This window comes from Protopterus annectens, chromosome 11.part0, assembly GCF_019279795.1.
Source record: "Protopterus annectens isolate FY-2018-M chromosome 11.part0, PAN1.0, whole genome shotgun sequence".
In the NCBI taxonomy this organism is placed as follows: domain Eukaryota; kingdom Metazoa; phylum Chordata; order Ceratodontiformes; family Protopteridae; genus Protopterus; species Protopterus annectens.
Window position 1 is genome coordinate 863,753,637 of NC_056745.1, and position 22,550 is coordinate 863,776,186.

Below are 22,550 nucleotides of genomic sequence, written 5' to 3' on the forward strand. Positions count from 1 at the left end.
GATAATGAACTGTGGATATAAAACTGCACATAAACAGTCAGAAGCAGTGATGATATTGATTCAGGACACAGAGAAGGTCATTGATAGTTCAGATTGGTATTACTCAATTTTTAGGCTCCCTGACCTGGATTCTCTATGGAATTTGAAAATTTAGTAAATTCAGTATATATGGAATTGAGGGTCTGTATTATTTAAACGAACGTTTGAAAGTTCGATTGTCATATGGTCGACACCATATGATCAAACTTTCAAAAGTTTGATTATTTAATAAAAAATAAATAAACTGCACAAAGCACCTACCTGAATGTTTTAAGCAGCACCCCCCACATGGGGGGCTGTGCCCCCCCAAGCTCCACCTCCGCTCTTTAAATATACCAACTCTGAGATCGCACTACAGTGCAGAAAAGTGAAGTCTCCCGTTCCGTGCTGTACGGAGGTCTCTGTTACAACATTGAAACGTTCAAAAATCCCATCATATAGTGTCAACCATATGACATTCAGAATTTTGAATGTTCGAACATTCAATATAGACCCAGAATCTAGGCCTAAAGTTAAGTTTCCTACAGGTGTGTCATTCCTTTTATATTGTCTAGATGCAAAAACAAACATGTCTTTTGTTCCCAATTTTAACTGCAATGTGTTTGGAGCCTTTAGATAAAAGGTGATAATGCCAGCTTTGAGGTGTCATAAACTACATCAAAAAGGAAGTCAGAAGTTCACTATTTTCAGATGATATATATATATATATATATATATATATATATATATATATATATATATATATATGCTTGATCCAAAAAAAACATTGCATCATCTTTGTTTCAGATGTTGGATACATTGGTAAACTGTGAGGTTATAAGGTTAATAAGAAAGAGATGAGACAAGTAACTTTCATCTTCTGCCTAGCAGTAAGACAAATGTGTGAATATTTATGACAGCTATAACATGTAAACCATGTGGGAATTTATCAAAAGGCTACTTTTAAAATATTCATTAATAAAAACATCCAGGAACCTGAAGAGTAAATTAAAAGACAATGCCTGGAATGGAATTAGAGCAAATAGTAGAGGCAATACATTGCTTTAAACTTCCCTTGTTGTTATATGTGATTCAAATACTTCTGGCTAATATTACTGATGACTTTCTCAAAATCATGTAACATATGTTTTGTTTGGAATAGTGGTAAAGATAAAGTTTCATGGCAGAGGTTAATACTTCCAAAGGAGATTTAATGTTTAAATGTCACTGACCTAGAGTTATATTATGAGAGAGTACAATTCATAATAATCTATGCAATAATAATAATTAATTAATAATTGATAATAATTACTAATAATTCAAAATGGTCTACTGTCTGTTTGAGGTTAGGATGCCAAATTTGTAAAATTAGTGAGTTTAGCTATTGAAAAGGTAAATCAGTTTGATATATATGCTTTTTGGAAGTGTTTTACAAGAAGAGTAGAACTAACATGACAAAAAATTGTGGTAATGTTAGGTAATTTATTAATAAAAGATGATTTAAGTCCCTGGTTGATGATAATAAGTTGGGTGCCCAAAAGAAATTGGATAATATTCTGGAGAGAAAAGAAAAACAAAGTGATTTTTAGGGGATAGCTATCATGATTGGTAACAGCATTGAGGTAATGAACATGGGCATGAATTTTATTAAGATAGGGCTCCCATTGCCAAGCATAGATGAATACAGAGCTGCAACCATCACTTTCATTATTTGCAGATTTTCAGTGAATAGATGATGCATTATTAGATCTTTTCAATGAAGGTTATTTAGACTGGAATCTGCATTTACTAAAAGCAATTAGTCCAGGGACTGAATAGTCATTTAGTGTCCTTAAGATTCATAATAACATAAACAACACTCCTTTATGGCAAATTATAGTACAGGATCCAAGACAAGTTATTTCATGTTACTTTGATTCTGTTTTGAACACAGTGTACTTTTAGTTTCGTAAACACATCATGGGATTTTCTGAATTGCTTGAAATCATCATCTTCTTTCGGCTGTTCCCGTTAGGGGTCGCCACAGCAGATCACCTGTTTCCATTTCTTCCTGTCCTCTGCATCTTGCTCTGTCACACCAACCACCTGCATGTTCTCTCTCACCACATCCATAAACCTTATCTTAGGCCTTCCTCTTTTCCTGATAATATATAATTATTGATGAGGAATGTTTTTTTGATAACTAGTGATGTTCTGTAGTCCTATCCCATCTTCATTCTTACATATGGGGTCAGAGCTGATCCTCAGCTCTGACTCGGCCGATTACAAAGCTTGAAGTCTCTTAGTTGGCTCTTGGCAGGTAGGTATTCCATAGTGCACTAGTAAGAATCCCCAGATCTCATTTGCCTGATCTACGAGTTCAGAAGTGCTCTCTTTCTTGGCTGTGGCTAAGTTGGATTTTCTTCATTATTCTTGTCTATAGTGATCGTTTTTGATAATATTAGTAGGTTAGTATAAATAGCTTAATTGTTGTTATTATAGTAGTAAATTAGTCTGTTTTTTGAATATTTGCAAAGTTGTCATTGAAAACTTGTTGGCCGTCGCTTCCACAGGCCCCCTTTTATTCTGAGTGGTATCCCTTCCTTGGTGTGCTAGTTTTTTGCTATATTTAGATATCGTAGGCGTAGATCCATGTTTGGGTTAGGACCTTTTCTAAACTTGTGTTTTTAACTAGAATAAGTAGTACAAAATTAATAGCTGTGTGCGGTGTTCCTTCATTAACTCTTATTAGCTAGAACTATTAGTTAGAGTGTTTGTTAAATTATTGCAGTTGTTGTTGCAAATTCTTGACGTAGCTTTTCCTCTGTTTACAGCTAGGTCCGTTTAAGTTAGAGGATCTAGTCTTCTATTACATTTTCTCTAGTGTGTTGTTTCCTCTGCAGGGCTATGCCCATTTAAGTTAGAGGACCTAGATCTCTGTTTTTGCTCGTCCTTGTGTGTTGTTCTTGAGCAGGGCTAGGCCCATTTAAGTTAGAGGACCAAGTCCTCTGTTGTTTTTTCCTTGCGTGCAGTGCTTCTTTGCAGGGCTAGGTCCATTTAAGTTAGAGGACCTTGTCCTCTCTTCCTGCTTTTCCCTTCTGCAGTTGTGTTTTTTGTGACAATATGTCTAAGGAATCAAAGGATCACAAACATTCGGGATTTAAAAAGTGTCTCAGATGTTCTCAAAAAAGGTCTCTGACTGACAGACATAGTAATTGTGTTTACTGCCACGGAGCCATACATCTTCAGGAGACATGTTCCTTTTGTCACTCCTTTAGTTCCCGGGTTCTCCAGGAAAGGAAGAACAAATTAATCTTGAAAGGTCTCCTTAAGCCTTCCTTTGAGAAGGATTTAGCCAGCTCTTCATCATCACATTCCAGGTGTCCCTCTTCTAAAAAAGATAAGGTCAAGTCAGCCAAGATACATTCTCCCACACCGACTATTTTATCTGGACCGCCACAAAAAATTGCAAAATTGGACAAACCTTCTACCTCTTTGGCTCCACTGTCCTCAGAGCCACTTGAGGTTATCGACATTGACACTTCAGTATTGGCCCCAAGTTTTTCAGAGCGGACTACTGAACACTTACCTTGGAGCCGGTCTAGAGAATTATTACCGGTCTCCCTGACTCTCAGATCTCCAATTTTGCAGAGATCTAGATCATCTACCTTGTCTTCCAGGTCCTCCAAGAGTCTTTCTGAAGAGGATGTAGAGAGAATAGTGCTTAGACTCTTGAAGTCCGTGACGCTAGCTAATTTGTTGATGGCTCTGACCCAGTCAGTTCCGGAGCCGTCTAAGGCCATACTTCCTGCTTCTGTTCCTCCTCTGAGCCATGTTGGTCCTTCGGAGCCAGAGCTATCGGTGCCAGTTGTTGTGGAACCGTCAGTTCCAGCACCTCCTTTGTCTGTCTCGAAGCCGAGTTCCGCTCCGACACCTTTGGCGCCGTCCTTGGTGTCTAGGAGCCAAAGCTCTCCAGTCGGCCCTGACAGAGACGCTTTGACCCAAACTTCCTTCTTCTGAGCCTACCTCTCGGTGCATCAGCTCGGTTGTGCTCGGATCCTACATCTATCTCGGAGCCGATCTCTTTGGAGCCGAGGGCCACTTCTGCTTCCTCTGAACCGGGGGTGTCCTCGGAACCAGAAAGATCTGCCTTCGAGATGATGAGGAGCGTGCTGTCTAGGTCTTCAGCTCCGCACAAGGGTACCAATGCTCTTCCCCCTCAAGCTCCAACCTCTGTCTCAGCACCATCTCTCTCTCTTGACAGCAGAGACCCGCAGCCTTAGGAGCCCCCATTGAGTGGCCCCTAGTCTTCTCAGACCTCCCCAGAATACCCTTCTGAGGAGCTTCCATGGAAGAGAACCTGCAAGAGGAAGCATGTAGACTCCCCTGATGAGTTCGTCACCTCTGACACTGACCTCGAGGAGTCAGAAAGGTCCCATAGGTCATCCTCTGATGATATCGCCTTTGTAGATATCCTAGAAATCCTGAAACAGAGAGGTGGCTGGCCCACTGTCACCCCTTCTGATGAAGAGTCAGTGTACCTGAAGGCTTTTGGGTCTCAACCTTCAGCCTCTTGGGTGTCTACACCTTTCAATGAGCTCTTAGATTTAGTCAGTCGAAAGGTGTGGGAGACTCCTGATGCATGGAACCAGTCCCCAGAAGGCCCAACAAATTTCTTTCAGCCCCCAAAGAGAAAGAGTTTGTGACTAAAGATGTGCCTGTAGATGCCATGGTGGTGGCAGCAACCACAAAGAAGGAACTAGCAGAAACTTCCTCATCTGTCCAACAAGGAGTCTCGAATGATGGATAGATACGGGAAGCGTATCTTCTCTTTAGCAGCTTTTACACTCTGATCACTGAATTACCTCACCCATTTCACTAGGCTTCAAAGAGATCTCCTAAAGGAGCTAGGAGATACTCTCCAAGATACCCTAGCTGAAGGAGTCATTGAGAAGGTTACTGCTCAGTTGTCTACCTTAAACTCCATGTTAACTCCTCCATGAGGCTGATATCTTATGCAGCAGATGGAGCGAGCAGAGCAGCGGGTTCAGGAGCTTCCCTTAGGAGATACTCCTGGATGCGCTTATGTAACTTTGCGTAGCCCTTCAAATCTACATTTACCAATGCCCCCTTTGATGGTTCCTCTCTGTTTGGACCAAAGGTAAAAGATACACTCACCAGGTGCAAGCAGGAAGGAAAAACTCTCTCTGCCATTGGGAGTATGTTTTTCTGTCCCTTCTAGACCATACCCTAAAGGTCAGAGAGGTGGGAAAATGTGGTTCAAGAAATCTCAGAGATTTTTCCCAGATGCACAAGGTGATTCCTCCTTCAAAGGCAGAGGAGGAGGAAGTAATAGTGTACATCCCTATCAGCGCTCCTGAAGTGGGACCCGACTGTGTTTCTCTGGCGCCAGTCAGGGGTCGCTTATCTTTGCATCCAGAAGCCTAGCACGACATCACCCAAGACAAGTGGATACAAAAAATAATTTCCAGAGGATACTCCATACCCTTCTTTTTTCCACCTCATCCCACCAAGAAAATCCCAGATGTTCCACCCCAATCACAGGGATCAAGCAACTATAAAAGTCCAAAAGTTGCTTTAAAAGAGAGTCATCCAGACTGTTCCCACAGACCAGATAGGATTCGGAACTTACTCTAGATTCTTTTTAGTGCCAAAATGAGCAGGGGACTGGAGGCCCATTTTGGATCTCAGCAAATTCAACAAATTAATAAAGAAGTTCAGTTCCGATTGGTAACATTGCAGTCTATACTCCCTCTGTTAGGGAAAGACAATTGGATATGCTCCATAGACCTCCAAGATGCATACCACCACATAAAAATGGACAGAGCATCGAGGAGTCATTTATGCTTCCGGCTGGGAGCCAGTCATTACCAATTTCATGCTCTGCCCTTTGGTCTCACCACAGCCCCCAGGGAATTCACCAAATGTATGGCGGTAGTAATGGCTCACTTGAGACGTCTTGGATTCCAAGTGTTTCCGTACCTGGACTAGTAGCTCCTGACTGCCACCGCCAGGCATCTACTTCTACAAGCCAGGGATTCAACCATCCAAGTCTGCACTTAGCTAGGGATTACTATACATTGAAAAAAGTCTGCCTTGTTGCCCTCTTAATATGTGACTTTTATAGGCGCAGAAATAGACACAGTCACAATGACGGCTCGCCTTCCTGCAGACAGAATAGAAAATCTAAGACAACAGATATACAGCCTACTTCCTCAACACAAAGTCAAAGCGAAGACAGTGCTCAAACTTCTAGGAACCATGGCCTCTACTATAACTCTAGTTCCACTAGCCAGACTACATATGAGAATTCTTCAGTGGCTACTCTTTGCCCAGTGGTCTCTTCAACAACTGCCTCTGTCTCATCCTATTTTGATAACAGAATTATGCAAAAAGGATCTTCATTGGTGAATCCAGTGCAATCAACTAACGATAGGGACACCACTCATTCCTCGCCAACCCGTTGCTACTGTGACCACAGATGCCTCTCAAATGGGGGAGGGGGCATTATCTAGGCAGGACAGTCCAAGGCACATGGCAGGAACACGAGGCTCACTTGTATATCAGTGTTCTAGAGATGAGAGCAATGCTACTAGTGTTGCAAGCACTTCACGACTTTCTTCCTCTTGGGACAATAGCAATCCAATCAGACAATATGTCAGTGGTATGGTATACAAACAAACAAGGAGAAACCAGATCTTACCCCCTATGTCGAGAGGTTTTTCGTGTTTGGCAGTGGGTGATAACTTCCCAACGCTTTCTAGTTGCAATGCATATCCCGGGGACAACCAATGTGATAACTGACAACTCATCAGGGCAATCTTGATGCCTCACGAGTGGTCTCTGAATCAGAAAGTAGCAGAACAGATTTTCCACAAATGGGACAGCCTTGCTGCGATCTGTTTTCCAGCCCAATGAATGCTAAATGCAGCAGCTACTTCTCCCTTATCCCCACCCCCGGGGGAGACACCGAGAGATGCACTTGTTCACAACTGGCCCTTGGGACTTCTTTATGCCTTCCCTCCCTTTCCGTTAATATCGAAAGTGATCCAGAAAGCAAAGACCTTGGCAAGCAGAATGATTCTTATCACTCCTTACTGGCCTCATCAGATTTGGTTCCCCTTTCTCGGGCCTCACCTTCTGGATGATCCATGCATTCTGGACCCAGTACCGGACATTCTGACACATATGTCAGGCATCTTCCACCCCTGTCTCCACACCCTCAACTTGACAGTGTGGCTGCTCCACTTCCATCCCTAATCAGGCTTCATGATTTCTCCCCTGCAGTTACACATATCCTGACATCTTCTCACAAGTCTTCTACGAGAAAATTGTATGCTAGAAAATGGAAAAGATTTTCTATCTGGGCAGGAGAAAAATATATAGATCCATATACAGCCTCCATTCCCTTGGTGTTAGAATTCCTAACCAAAAATTTTCATCAGGGATCAGCTGTTGCTACAATCAAAGTTCAATTAGCAGCGATCTCCAATTTTCATTTGGGACAACACAAACCTAATCTTATGACTCATAGATTGTGTAAATCATTTTTGAAAGGCACTACTTTGCTAAGACCTCCCTTTCAAGAACCTTTATCTCCCAGGGATCGAAATTTTGTTCTGTCCAAACTTACTTCCCCGCCTTTTGAACCTGCACATACCTCTGAATTAAAGTTCCTTTCATGGAAGACCATTTTTCTAGTATCCATTACATCCACCACAAGAGTGTCAGAGTTACAACCACTGTCAGTCAAACCCCCTTACTTGATTTTTCATAGAGACAGAGTTTCCCTTCATACAAATCCATTGTTCATCCCCAAGGTTTGTTCTCAGTCTAATATGAATCTAACTATTGAACTGCCAGTCTTTCTTCCTAATCATTCAAACAAAGCGGAATATAAGTTTCATCACCTTGATGTTCACAGACAGTTAAGGTTCTATCTACATTAAACCAAGGAGTTTAGGAGACCAGACCAATTGTTTGTGTCTTTTTCTGAAACAAGAAAAGGTATGCCAGTCTCCAAGATAACATTATCAAACTGGATTTCAAATTGTATATCTTTCATTTACTCTTCTAATGGTAAATACCTCATATTTAAAATTAAAGCTCATTCTACCAGATCTGTATCCACATCTGCTGCCTTTCAAGCCAGAATCCCAATGGACAGTATATGTGCAGCAGCAACTTGGCCTACCCATCATACCTTTATTACTTATTACAAATTGGATTTAGCATCCAGCAGTAGAGCCTCCTTTGGTTCCACAGTTCTTAGTTCATAGGTTATAGTTCATAGGTTAGTACTAAGCTAACTGCCCTTGCGAGCCATTTTAAGCTTAGCCAATTATCCCTTTGTGAGACTCAAACCCTGCACCTTGTGTTTGTAAGGCAAACACCTTAACCATTAGGCCACCCGAGAAAAAGGTGCTAGGGACGCTGTCCCATATGTAAGAATGAAGGTGAGATAGGACTACAGAACATAAAGAAGTTATGTACTCACCATAACGTTCCATGTTTGTAGTCCATCTCGCCCTTCATTCTTACAAACCCACCCACCTACCCCCTTCCATGTGTTCTTGGAGGATGTGGAGACAAGATAGTCCATGTGTTCTTGGAGGATGTGGAGACAAGATAGTATCCATCTTCCTTAGGGTGGAGACCTTTCATCTTTGTTGTTCCTTGTGGAAATACCTTCTATCACTTTTTTAGACAGCAGCAAACAAGATCTGGGGATTCTTACTAGTGCACTATGGGATACCTACCTTGCCACGAGCCAACTGAGAGACTTCGAACTTTGTAATCGGCTGAGTCGGAGCCAAGGATCGGCTCCAAACCCATATGTAAGAATGAAGGGCGAGATGGACTACAAACATGGAACGTTATGGTGAGTACATAACTTCTTTTTATTGAGTCAGAACACATTTGAATTTTTGAGGGCTTATTTAAGTTCTCACACTATTTTTAGCAATTGTTCAGGTTATTACAATATTATTAAATAATAGATTATTTTTATATTTTTTATTTTCAGCAAGCTTTACCATCATTATTTAAAAGCATTTGCATAGAAATTCAGTTTATTTAATTATCTTGTAGTTCCAGTATTTGCATGAAAGTTCAGTTTCTTATTTAAACATCCATTGTCAATGTATATTTCTTTGTACAAATATTACAGTAATAATTTAAGTATTATTTGACATGATTATTTGATATGGCAGTGCAGAGCCCTTTAATGCTTGTTTTTTCATCATTTGAATAGTTATCATGTGCATAGTAGTATAGGTACAATAGTAAATTTTCTAGATACTACTACTTTTATGAACATGGCTGAATATAAACTTGAAAGTAGAATATACAAGATACTTACATTTGTAAATAATTATTCTCACTTCCACAGTAATTATCCCAGATGAAAGAAGTGCAATGTAGCCAGACATCAATTCATCACTGCCTTCTGAATGAGTTTGAGACTTGGAAATTTTAAAATTGAACTGAATGTACTGGTAAACTTGTTCTTTGTTGGGGTACTCCATACATAAATTGCACAAAATAAGAGATGAGGTGTTAACTCGTAGAAATGACTCATTTTAATATTGGGGAAACCTGAAAAGCTCCACAATTCAACAGGTACATATTTAAAGAATAGCTTTATGCTGGGGTGCCTTCGTGTGGAGTCTGCATGTCCTCCCTGTGGTTACGTGGGTTTCCTCCGGATACTCCAGTTTCCTCCCACATCTCAAAGACATGCTGTGGGTGGACTAGACACTCAGAATGGGCCCTAGGTGTGAGTGTGTGCAAGTGTGTACCTTCTGTGAAAGGTTGGGTGCTGGGATGGCAACTCGACACCATAAAATTCCACTGCCAATCATTCTGCGGACTGTTGTTCCGCTGTGGCGACCCCCTAACCGTGATAAGCCAAAAGGAGATGATGATGATCTTTGAAGAATATTTTTATAGTTCCAGTGTCATTTGACTGTATGGCAATTAAGAACATAAAGTCTAAAAAACAAAAATTATATCTGGAAACATAGATCAGTATAAAATAGTTGCAAAATAAATATGATGCACTGATAAGAACTATAAGAACAACAGACAAATTGTGGAAAGATCAGAAACAGTTTCTAGCCCATAACACTGATTTCATATAAAAACTTATGTGTACATGCACATGTGGAAGTTGTAGACAATGTTGATTGATACTGAACCTATATTAAGTCTCCAAGATGTAAACAATATTTTTGGATGAAGAATCATCACACATGCAAAGATGTTTTTGAAGTTTATTTTGCAATATGCTATACCTGTGAGATCTTTTACATGGCAAAGCCGAAATACCAAAATAAAAAAATGCATTCTTTGCAGTTTATTACAACAGTTTCCGTTTCAGGGGGAAGTTATTAGAACAATGCCCTAGAGACTATCAAACTGTGATGCTAATTATTGCTGGGAACAGATAGATACTCTAAATTGAACAGGAGTCATTAATATAAAATGTTATTTGAAAATTATGATTGAACAATAACCGCTATTATATATTTCTGATTATTTTTACATTAATAAATAGCATTGTTTCATAACAGTTTTATTGTTACATTTGTATTGCTATATTTTTGTCATGATGAATTTAGTGTCAAAATGCAGTTAAATAAATGTTAGTTAAATGTAGCATAAAGTTGTAAAACTGTGAGCTGTGTTGATGTACATATAGAAAACAAAACCATTATTACTCAAAGTTATATGGGTGTTAAAACACAGTAAAGCAACTGAAGCTGGTATTAGTGTGCTGCTCTTTCATTTAGCGGATAGAGTAGCAGACTCTTTAACCCTGTAGCTGTGGTTTGAATTTCGCTAAGATAGTTTTGTTTTCATTTTTGGCATTACATGGAGTCATAGATCCATTAGATAAAATGATCACAATGCCATGATACTGGCTTTGTTTTTTTACTTGATACTTTAAATTTGTGTGAGACATTTCGTGCTGAACTTATGTATTTATTTCCTTATTCACTGTAGGGATAGATACTTACCCTGGAAGACATATGCATTATTAGTTTTTTATTTATTTTATGTTTATTTTTTTTTCTTTCCATTTCTGTCATTTCACTATCTCTGTCTCTGTTGGTTTCTTTCCAGTATTTCCAGTATTTCTTTTACTTAGTGTTAATTTGAAGCAGCAATTCAGCCAAGTAAGACATATTTATTTTTCATATTTCTGCCATTAACAGTTGCACTAATGAAAGACTGACCCCCGGATTTACTAATCCTCTCTGTATGACTTAATAAGTCTTACTCGGAGGCTGCAGTTGAACGGATTGACGTCAGCGTGCCAAGAATATTCATGAGGGCACGCTGACTCATCCGTAACTCTTACACGGACTGAGTAGGAAAGCAGGGGGCGTGTCCGACTGCCGAGCAGTCTAAAAGTCCACGTCCCTGCAAGGTTTTAAAAAGCATAGTGTCAACAGACAAGAGCGAGTTCGCTCAAATGTACTTGCACCCAACACCACACTCCCTGACACTGTAAACCCCCATCACAGTTATAAAACGTAACAAATAAATTTTATTTGTTTTAAATCCACGATATAGCTGCCCGTATTTGCGCTTGTTTACTCGGGTGTGCCCATTGCTTAACCACAGTTAGCAATTGTGACATTGAAGAGCATATAAGAACTACTTATGCAAATTAATCCAAATAGCAATAGCATAATGGTAGAGCGTATGCACAAAGAGGAGGCATTCACGGTTCGATTCCCACCACTCTCCTTCTTATTTATGTTTTAAATCAGTGTTTGAAATAATACCAGACATATATGATTAAAATATTATTAAAAGCATTGAAATGGCTAATGTATCAGTGAACAAAATATATATTTTTAAAGGATCCAGATATATAATAGCCTGCTCTTAAGCAGCGCTTTACCCAGCTAAACAGAGGTGCCCATAGTTTAATAGCGCTTTATCCAGCTAAACAGAGGTGCCCATAGTTTAATAGCGCTTTATCCAGCTAAACAGAGGTGCCCATAGTTTAATAGCGCTTTACCCAGCTAAACAGAGTTGCCCAAAGTTTAATAGCGCTTTACCCAGCTAAACAGAGGTGCCCATAGTTTAATAGCACTTTACCCAGCTAAACAGAGTTGCCCATAGTTTAATAGCGCTTTACCCAGCTAAACAGAGGTGCCCATAGTTTAATAGCACTTTACCCAGCTAAACAGAGTTGCCCATAGTTTAATAGCGCTTTACCCAGCACAATGTGTTTGCGCGGACGTGCGTGCCGCGCCAACCAGGGCACTGTAGGGCACCGGGGAGAAATGTAGAGCTAAGTTGCTTAAACGCAGCCACACCCCCTAGCCTGTCCAGACGGTAATAAAATAAAAGAATGACAAGGTTCAAACCCAGGACCCTGTGCATCATAATCAAAGTACAGAACCACTAAGCCATGACAACATAGGGGAAGCAGCCACTATTAACATTCATATACTTATGAATGGTAGTTTAACCATTACTAAGCAGGTCTGCAGTCAGCCGAGAATTTTACAAAACGGCCAATCACAAAAAAGTGTGGGAAATGCGGCATATTTAAGCCCCATAGGCAGGAATACTCACCATAACTGATTGTAGCACACATTTGCAGTCAGGATGGCAGGTGTAGGAGAGGGTTCCCGCTTCCGAGCGCAACGTTGGGGCATCAAGGAGTCCAAATACATGGTTTGGCTCCTTGTCCACCATCACAAGTCAAGACTCCTGCAGGGCCAGTTCCAAGGGACGGAGTGCAAGGCAGAGGCTTGGAACTGGTTAGCTCTTGACCTCACCAGTGCCACAGGTGTTCCCCGGACTGGTGAACAGGTCCATCACCACTATGCAGACCTGAAGAGACGAAAGCAGGACCGCCTGAACCAGTAAATACAGGAGGCCTGTGGGATGCAGGATGCCCCACAACTGAGTATGTAGCCATGGAATGCAGTATGTAAGAATTGATAATGGAGTATGTATAACGGATAGGTATGTTTCAATATCCCTTCATTTACTTTACAGCTGCAGATGACTGTGTTACGAATCAGCAAGCCTATGCTGATAGGCTGCTAAGGTTGCACCACCAGGCAGGTTAGTGATTATTCTGCATGTATTGTTATATAAAATATGTTTTGAGAGCATGAAAGAATGTGTTGTAGTCCAATAAAACAGCCATAGAATTGCCTGAATAAGTCCTCTGCATGTACTGCCAGATAAAAACATCAGAGAGGCAGAAAAAGAGTGTAGTAACTCATTAAGAAAGGTAACATATGTCTGGAATAATATCTCTGCAGGCACTTTCATATAACACAAGTGAGTGAGCCTGAAAAAAGATTGTTCTAACCTATTAATAAAGGTATAATATGTCTTGAACATGTCTGCCATAAACACCGTTAAAACAAATAAAGGAGTGAGCCTGTGGAAAAGTGTGCAATGTCATTAATAAAGGTCTAAAACCCAGAGTGTGTCTGTGTCACAGAGTCTGAAATGTTGTAGTACCCTTGCATTATACAAACAGTACTGTTTGAAAATGTGCTGGCAACCCAGAGTTATTCAGCCCCATATAAAGTGGGTGATTGAAGTGCTAGTAGCTGTGAAACATATATACAGTCCACAATAGTCAGTTACTGGCTGGCATGAATAAGTAAACCTGGCACACATGTAGCATGCAATTATTCACCAGAAATGTGAGTGTGTGTTAAGAAATGCAGGGTTCTGTACAAATCAAAGTGAAAATGTCATGTGAAAACATCCCAGATATGTAGATAAAGAAATATAAATGCAAACAAGAAATATGTAGCAGTAACACCTGAATCCTGGACAGTTAGTATGTCAGATATGGGTCAGGCATATATTGAACTAGCCAAACCCATGACACAACCTAATGTATGGTGGCAAGTATAATAATACAGGTAGGGGATATACAACTGCAGTCACTGGGAATGTAGTGTAGACTAAAAGGTCATTATAAGATGTTAACTGAGGTTTTTTCTACACCCTACCGTATGTGCATAAACCATGCAATTCCACACCTCAATGGGTATGTGTAACCTTAAATATTTCTTGGGACATATGTCCTATTGTTTTATAAATATTTGCATTGATGTTGATGCATGTGCCCTGTTCAAACACCACGTTCATGGTGGCCTGTTGCTACCAAATATCCCCGCATGCTGTTGGAATATCCACTGTCGTTCAATATATGCATGTGTTATGCTTGCTGTTCAACTGTTGGAACCTTGGTGTGTTGGGTTAATGGGAATATTACTGCATGCTGTTACAACTAATCTGGAATGCTGTTGTTTATGTTGTAATTAAACAACCTAATCACAGAACGTATGGGAAGGCCGGTCCCAGCGGACCCACCTGTCCCTCCTCAGTTGGCGAGTGCACCTGGCACCAGCAGCTCTGGTGCCCAGCCTGGGCTCCCCTCCTCCATAGGTCCTGTGCCACCTTCAGGTGGAAGCGCTGCAGGGGATGGGGCTCGTCCCCCCCATGCAAGCATGTGTGGAGTAGGGCCACCCGTCACCCTTCGAAGGGCCCGGGCTGTGGTGCATAGGGAGATCCAGCGTTCAGTTGCTTGAGACGAGAGTGGCATGTCTCTCGGGTGAGCCTGCCCATCCTACTCAGCCCCCAGCACAGCCACTCTCGGGGCTGTGAAGGTTCAGTGGTGACTGCCCATGGGTGGGGATCTCAGTTCCACTGTTACCATCTGTGGGCTCATGGGCTTGCGATTTCCAAACATCCTTCCCTGTCAATTGTGTTCACCCACCCCATGTGTCAAACTCTGCCCATATATGCATCTTGTTTGTCTTGTCTGTTTACCTCCCCAACCTACCTCTCCAAATATACCTACTTCCTCTACCTCACATTCCACTCTCACCTGAAAAAAAAAAAATTAAAAAAAGGGCAATCTGTTCCCACAAAAAAAATGCACCCCATACATAGCTGCCCAATTCGCACACATGTCCACTGGACATGTAAACTGATAATTCTAATTGGCAGTACAACATATTTTGTTGTCCTCACCCCTCTTTCAGGGGTGGAAGGTTTCAAATTTCACACCAGATTTCATACATATGCACAGCTGTTGCTGGTAAAGAAATGGGCAGCTATGGACCTTCCCTACACCCATCTTGCACATCCCGAGCTGGTTTCCCTACTGTCTTTCCTTCTTTGTGCCCCCTTTTTCACCACTTTCCTATCTTCCCAATTTCTTTTCTTTAAAAGAAATTAGCGCGGGGGTTAGTGGGAGTAAGCACTTTTAAGCAGTAGTTAGTGGGGGTGCATGAGTGTGAGCTTGTGTGTGCTTAGCTAAGCATCGCTAAGCGTCACGCAAACCCACGCAAACCCACTTACAACTGCTTAAAAGTGCCGCAGTCACTCTGTATGACAAGGCCCTTGTGCTGCTCAGTAGCAAAATAAAATACCCTTCTCAGTCTCGAACCCAGGACCTTGGACACACCAGTCTGCATGAAGTACCACTACACCACAGCAGATATACAATAACTCAGTGCTGAAAGCAATATATCATGCATTACCATGAGTGAATGTAAAGGGAAAATAGGAATGGCATAACACAAATCTTGTTCTGTGGGCCTTAACCAGCAGGTGTTGTGGAATTGCATGACATGACTGTGAAAAGAGAATCAGCCATGCTAGTAGGAAATAAGGTTACAGTAGCAGCTTACAAACCCCACACAGTATCAGAGCAGGATAAACACTGGCATATTTGCATAGGTCACAGGCCAGACCTCCCAACAGTGACTGATCTACAGTGATGACCTTGATTTGTAAACAAATGTTAGCTGTGCCCCTCTGACTCCCTGTGAAATGTACTAACAGTAGGCAGATAAGTGTTGAATCTCATTGAATGACAAATGTCAATAAGTGAGAGTAGACCACTTGCACGTCAGAAAATGTGTAGTAATACATATGCTCTGAATCCCCCAAAGTCTGAACTGCAAAATGTCTGAACTATATCACAGGTGTAACCCAGTTATATGTACCTTTCCCTGAGGCTGTTCAAATATATACGTGAGAGTATCTGAGGCCTAGAAGAGTCAGAAACACACAGGCATATCAGCTTGTCTGCTGTTACACACTCTGCAAATAGTTGTAGAATGAATCCCACCAGCATGCCTTTATGTAGAAGTACAACACAGAAATATCAAAGGATGTAGCCATGTACTGCTAACAACCACCTGTGACAATGCCATTGTTCAGGTGCTGAAAAGACTGCTGTGGCACACAGTCAAAGAATACTAGACTGACCTCTATCTACCATCTGGATATGTCCACAGGTGGGAGCTACTCAGACAGACTACAAGCCTTCATAGACTTACAGGTACACAGCAACTCTGCATGTTCAGTTAGATAAACATCACACGATAATAAATAATGCACTCTGCAGTTCTGCACCCCTACCCAAAGGTACTATATACCCATGTAGTCAGGCACAACCAAGGGTGTAGGTAGGCATACACAGTACAGAAATATGCCCAGTTGTCCTGAGCAGACTGTGCTAATGTCAACACAAACCACAAACTGTTCAGAAGTGAGTAACGTACTAATGACAGTATAACAGTTCACAAACAGTGCATGTGCCTGATATTCATAATTGGTAGTACAACATATTTAGTTGTCCTCACCCCTCTCTCAGGGGTGGAAGGTTTCAAATATCCCACCTAATATATTGTAAATGCATAGCTGTTGCTGGTAAAGAAATGGGCAGCTATGTACCTTCTCCACACCCATCATGTACATCCCAAGCTGGTTTCCCTACTTTCTTCCCCTCTTTCTGCACCCTTTACCACCACATTCCTATCTCCCCATTTACTTTTCTGTCAAAGACATGAGCGCAGGGGTTAGCGGGAGTGAGTACTTGTAAACAGTAGTAAGCGGGTTTGCACCAGTGTGCGCATGTGTGCGCTTAGCTTAGCATTGCTAAGATATGATAAGCTACGCCAAGCTTAGCTTAGTATTGCTAACATAAAATGAGCTAAGCTAAGTTTAGCTTAGTATTGCTAAAATAAAATAAGCTAAGCTAAGCGTCACGCAAACCCGCTCACAACTGCTTAAAAGTGCCTTAGTCACTCTGTATGACAAGGCCCTTGCACTGCTCAGCAGCAAAATAAAATACCCTTGTCAGTCTCAAACCCCACACCTTGGACTCACCAGTCTGCATGATGTACCACTAAGCCACAGCAGATATACAATAACTTGGTGCTGGAAGAAATATAACATGCATTATAAGGGGTGAATGTAAAGGGAAAATAGGAAAGCCATAGGAATACATTGCAATAAAGAAATATAACATGCATTACAAGGAGTGAATGTAAAGGGAAAATAGGAAAGCCATAGGAATACATTGCAATAAAGAAATATAACATGCATTACAAGGAGTGAATGTAAAGTGAAAATAGGAAAGCCATAGGAATACATTGCAATAACTACTGTTGTATGCCAGTTAATTCCCTAATCCCAAAAGAAAGTACATACTCCCATGTATCCAGTGTTAGCATTAGGAGGTGTGAGTAAACTTACACACTGAGAAGAGTGTACTGGAAGAAGCAGCAGTCAGGTTTCAGTACAACATGCATTTCACTGGCTACAACCCAGCCTCAGATATGAAACATATACCAACCTTCTGACTGACACAATAGTGTCCACAGCAAACAAGCCTTGTCCCCACCTTGCTAAACTGAAAGGTCTATGCCTACCTAACCTATTATTTTATAGCAGTGTCCTGAAATCACAGTGAGAACTGCAATTACCACACAGCAGGCTGCATGCAATTACTAAATGGTGGGCACCAATTGGTGCAGAGGCCATCACATGCACATGTGCAGATACCTGCAAAAGCAGCCTGTACTTGCTGTCCTCACATACAGTAATATCACTGCAGCAACTGGAGAGAGAGAGAGAGAGAGCGCGAGAGAGACAGACAGACAGACAAACAAACAGAGGCAGTTGGAGGCACCAACCAGAATAAAAAAAAAACAAACAGAGGCAGTTGGAGACACCAACCCAAAAAAAAAAAAAAACAAACAGAGGCAGTTGGAGACACCAACCAGAATAGAAAAATAACAGAGGCAGTTGGAGACATCAACCAAAAAAAAAAATAAAACAAACAGAGGCAATTGGAGACACCAACAAAACAAAAAACAAACAAACAAACAGAGGCAATTGGAGACACCAACCAACAAAAAAAAAGTCAACAGGTACAACAGACAGAGGTGAGAAATACAAAGGTAAGATATGTAACAAAGATGTATTTGCTGGCATCCGAATGATGTGTCTGAAGGGTACTCTACATACTGTGAACTCTCCATATGTGGTAGCAGTCTGTATCTATATGTATATGCAGATGTGCATAGGGCAAGGGACATACTGCAGCTGTTAGTGAAGGCTGGACATATATATGTATTTGAAGCTTTCTATGTGCACATATCTATGTAGGTTGTAGTGTGTGGCATTGAAAACAGCAAGCATTGCAGGTATATGTCATGTGGTGGTTAAATGCTGTGGGACTGAGTTACAGCCAGTGAGGTCTGCTACAGCTATACGGCCTGAGGACAGCGAAATGCATTCTGCACAACACTGTGCAATATTATTACATAATTGTATGTCTCAACTGTTTCATAATTGATATTCCCACCATGAAAGGTGGGCAGTATATGTGCCTATATGTGCACGTATATGTACAGCAATGGATGTTTACAAGTATATGTATGTATATATATATATATATATATATATATATATGTATGTGTATATATACATATATATATATATATGTATATATATATATATATATATATATATATATATATATATATATATATATAGATATATATATATATATATAGATATATTGATATATATATGTATATACATATATAGATATATATAGATATATAGATATATACATATATATATATATATATAGAGAGAGAGAGAGAGAGAGAGAGAGATATATATGGACAGCACAGTATGGTGTGTGTTCACATTCCCTGGTAACACTGTCTTGTGTGTTTCCTGTAGTCTGCACAGATTACCTACCTCAGGCATAGGTATCTGTAAGTAGGGGCACACAGTACTGTAAGGTACACAGGAAATGCTCATCTGTGTCAGCATACATTTGTGTGTTTATGAATGTCTGATGTGTGTGTAATGATGCCTGTACCATGTCCGCAATCACATGTGTGTTGCAGGGTTTGCATGTGTACCTAGCAACATGTATACTCTTTTACAGCAGTATGCCAGCTATATTAACAACTGTGCACATATGCTAGGTAGGGGTATGGCATCAACGACTAGGGTGGGTTACTGGTTATACTGTAACTGTACTTCACATTCATTGCAATGGATGACATATTTCTTCATGCATTAGCTTGATAAGTACACCTGTGGCAAGGCTGTGCATTGGATCCCAAACAGTGTGCCGAGTACTGGTGTATACTGGTTTGTTATATGGAGTGTGGCAGGCACTGTCATCTAGTTGTGGGTTGAGCACTGATATGTGGTATTGAATGTGTGTATCCTCTGACAGATGAACAGATGCTATATAGGGCCGTTAACTGATATCTGTACTGTATAATATTAAGTGTGCCACATGACTTGCTCACAAATATCGTTTACTTGTCTTCCAGGCTAATGGCACATCAAAGGAATCCCTCCTACACAGCTGCAGAGGAACAGGAAATCCACCACAGCCTGGTTCAGCACTATACCTGCTGTTTTCCAGGGACAGCCAGCACCAGCAGGAGCGTACTGCACTGTGGCAAGATCTTGTTCGTCGGGTAAATGACATAGGCATGCATAACTGGACATATGAGCAGGTACGCCATCACTGCAGTGATTTAATTAGACATGTCTGGCGGCGTGCATCTGATATCCATAGACAACAGCTTGCCATAGGTGGTGGGGTGGCCATACATCCCCCCCTCACCAGAGTGGAGGAACTGCTCCTAAGTGTGGTGGCTCCTGGCCTACAGCAGCAACAACATCACACATGTGTCATCATGGAGGCCGGAGCCACCCAGCATGGTGACATGGAGCGTGCAGGTAACATGCCCTAGCTGTAGACTACTGTTACCTGTATTGTTAGATTATGCATATGTGAGATGTGTACTGTGTTTAGCAGTTGTGTTGCCTATTGTGTGCAATGCTGATATTGTGAATAGTATCTGTACACCTATGCTTGTTGTTCTACTGTAGTTTAGCACACTCACAGTAGCAATGCCACAGTTTTGGCCACTTATAGGTCCCTCTGGTGTGACAGCAGGGCAGACGACACATGCTGGTGAGTGTGTTAACACTTTAAAGTTTCTATTGAAATGTGCATGTCATAGGTGAGGTGTAGGCCATGTACACATAACACACCTATGCATAATGCATGCTGTGCATGTTTGCTGTGAGACGTTAAACATCTCAGTAAAGTCAGTAGCTGCCTCAATCACATGCAATGCACTGAGCATCAGACACAAATGTGGCAACACTGTACTGCACATTGGATAGACATAGTTGACACACATGTACACAACATAACATGTTAGTCATATGCAGTACACCTCAGCATGCTACACATGTTGTAACCGGACACCCGCTGCCAGGTCACACTTCAGTATCCCACATGTCATCCACACACCACACATATTATACCTGAGGGGTAGGGGCCTAGCATGGGGCCGTGCAACACTCTTCAACACATAACACAGTCATGTTAGGCAATGCTCCCTATTGGGCATCTCACACACCCTTGTGCAACATGGCTGTGTAATTGTGAACTTAGCCACGGCACTGCGGTTCAGGTACAGCATGCTAGGCGGTGGTCTAGTACACTTTAGTGGCCTTGAGTGACCACATGATGCATGATGATGATGGCTAATGGTACTACACCCCATACAGTTACAATGGCCATGTCCAGGATTGGTATTCCATCACGTACACATGCACCACTCATCCTGTGTGTGTACATAGCATGCATGTGCTACACCTGTGTCCAACAATTATCTGCTACAGACACAGACACTGCAATCAGACATGAAAAACCATGTTACTCACAGATAACACATGCAGCCATGGTATGTATACCTGTGAGTGATGGTGCATAGGACATTGCAGAGCTTATAATACTTGCACAGGAATGTCGTGTCCTTGTACACATTGTGTTCCAGGGTGTAGGCAATCACTGAACATGTACACACATGCACCACAGCCATGTACACTGTCATTAACTATGGCTGTCTACACTCACACTGCATGGACTTGATCAACACTTATTCTGCATGCTGACATGTGTGACGCTACTGTTTGCCTTGTGATACTTTCACCCACCTTCAACCACTGTTGAGTATGTTTTGGATTGCTGTTGTGTGTGTGTATCTGCTGTAGTGAGGAGTGTGCATGTGTTCCTGTGTTCCTGTGTGCATGTGTGAATGTGTGCATGTGTTCATGTGTTCATGTGTGCATGTGTTCATGTGTGCATGTGTGCATGTGTGCATGTGCAGACCGTAAAGTGTGTTTCCTGTCTTCCTCTCACAGGTGCTGAGTTAGGGGTTGGTGAAACCAGCAGGTGACCTGAAGCCACTGCCACGGATAGTGGTGATGATGACACATGTTTTGTGGCACAGGGAGATTTGACAGGGTCTGTCATTGGTCCACCAATCAACATTACACAGCGTTCAACCCCATCTATGCGCACACTCATACTGCCATTACATCCCTCACCACCAATGGCCATAGGCGAGGGACAGCATACAGTTGGCATTGACCAGGAGAGTGTGGTACCCATGGCACTTGCAACCCCTCACAGCAGCCATAGCCGTAGACCTGGAATGGTACCACATAGGTGGAGGTCCAGGGGTTCTCGGGGGAGCACCACTGGTCGTATTGCCCCTAGCAGGCGTGCCCTCACAGGTCTTACGATGACCACTATGTTCCGGGCTGTAATGCAGGCTCAGGCATGTATGGAATGGTACACCAGGCAGGGACTTAGGGCGCAGAGGGCACATTACACCGCTATCAATGACAGCATCCGTGACCTTGCCGGTGCCATTCGGACTTACACCGAGGTCATTGATAGATGTTGGAGGGAGACAATAGATGCCCTCCACAATATGCCTTCCTTGAGCCAGGACCATGCAGGACGGCTGCGACGTCGACGCGGACGCATGCCAGCAACAGCAACAGCTGGCAGTGGTCACGGATGGCCCACAGTTCACAGCCACTCCCGTAGTAGCAGTACCAGCCACAGTAATGCTGGTGCTGCCTGTCCATTGATGCGCACGTGGCTCTGGCCAGTCCAAGCAGGGACATGGGTCCAGTCGTCATGCCTCTGCCTCTGATGACAGTACCCAGTCAGGGTTGGTACTCGATATTGTCCATAGCACCACTGCCAGGCACAGGTACTGTGTCCGTGGCCGGAGACAGTGATCTGTACAGTCTAGCAGGTACAGTCTGTGGCTGTCCCACAAACCACCGTATATGGCAGCCACATGGTGGAGCTGTGTGCCTGCAGACAC

The 22,550-nt window shown here is 42.0% G+C and overlaps 1 protein-coding gene across 5 annotated transcripts in view; it reads left to right on the forward strand.

Annotated features, from left to right (window-relative positions):
- Positions 1–22,550, forward strand: part of SLC16A7 (solute carrier family 16 member 7) — a 1,124,843-nt gene that overhangs the window by 776,648 nt on the left and 325,645 nt on the right. The window lies entirely within an intron of this gene.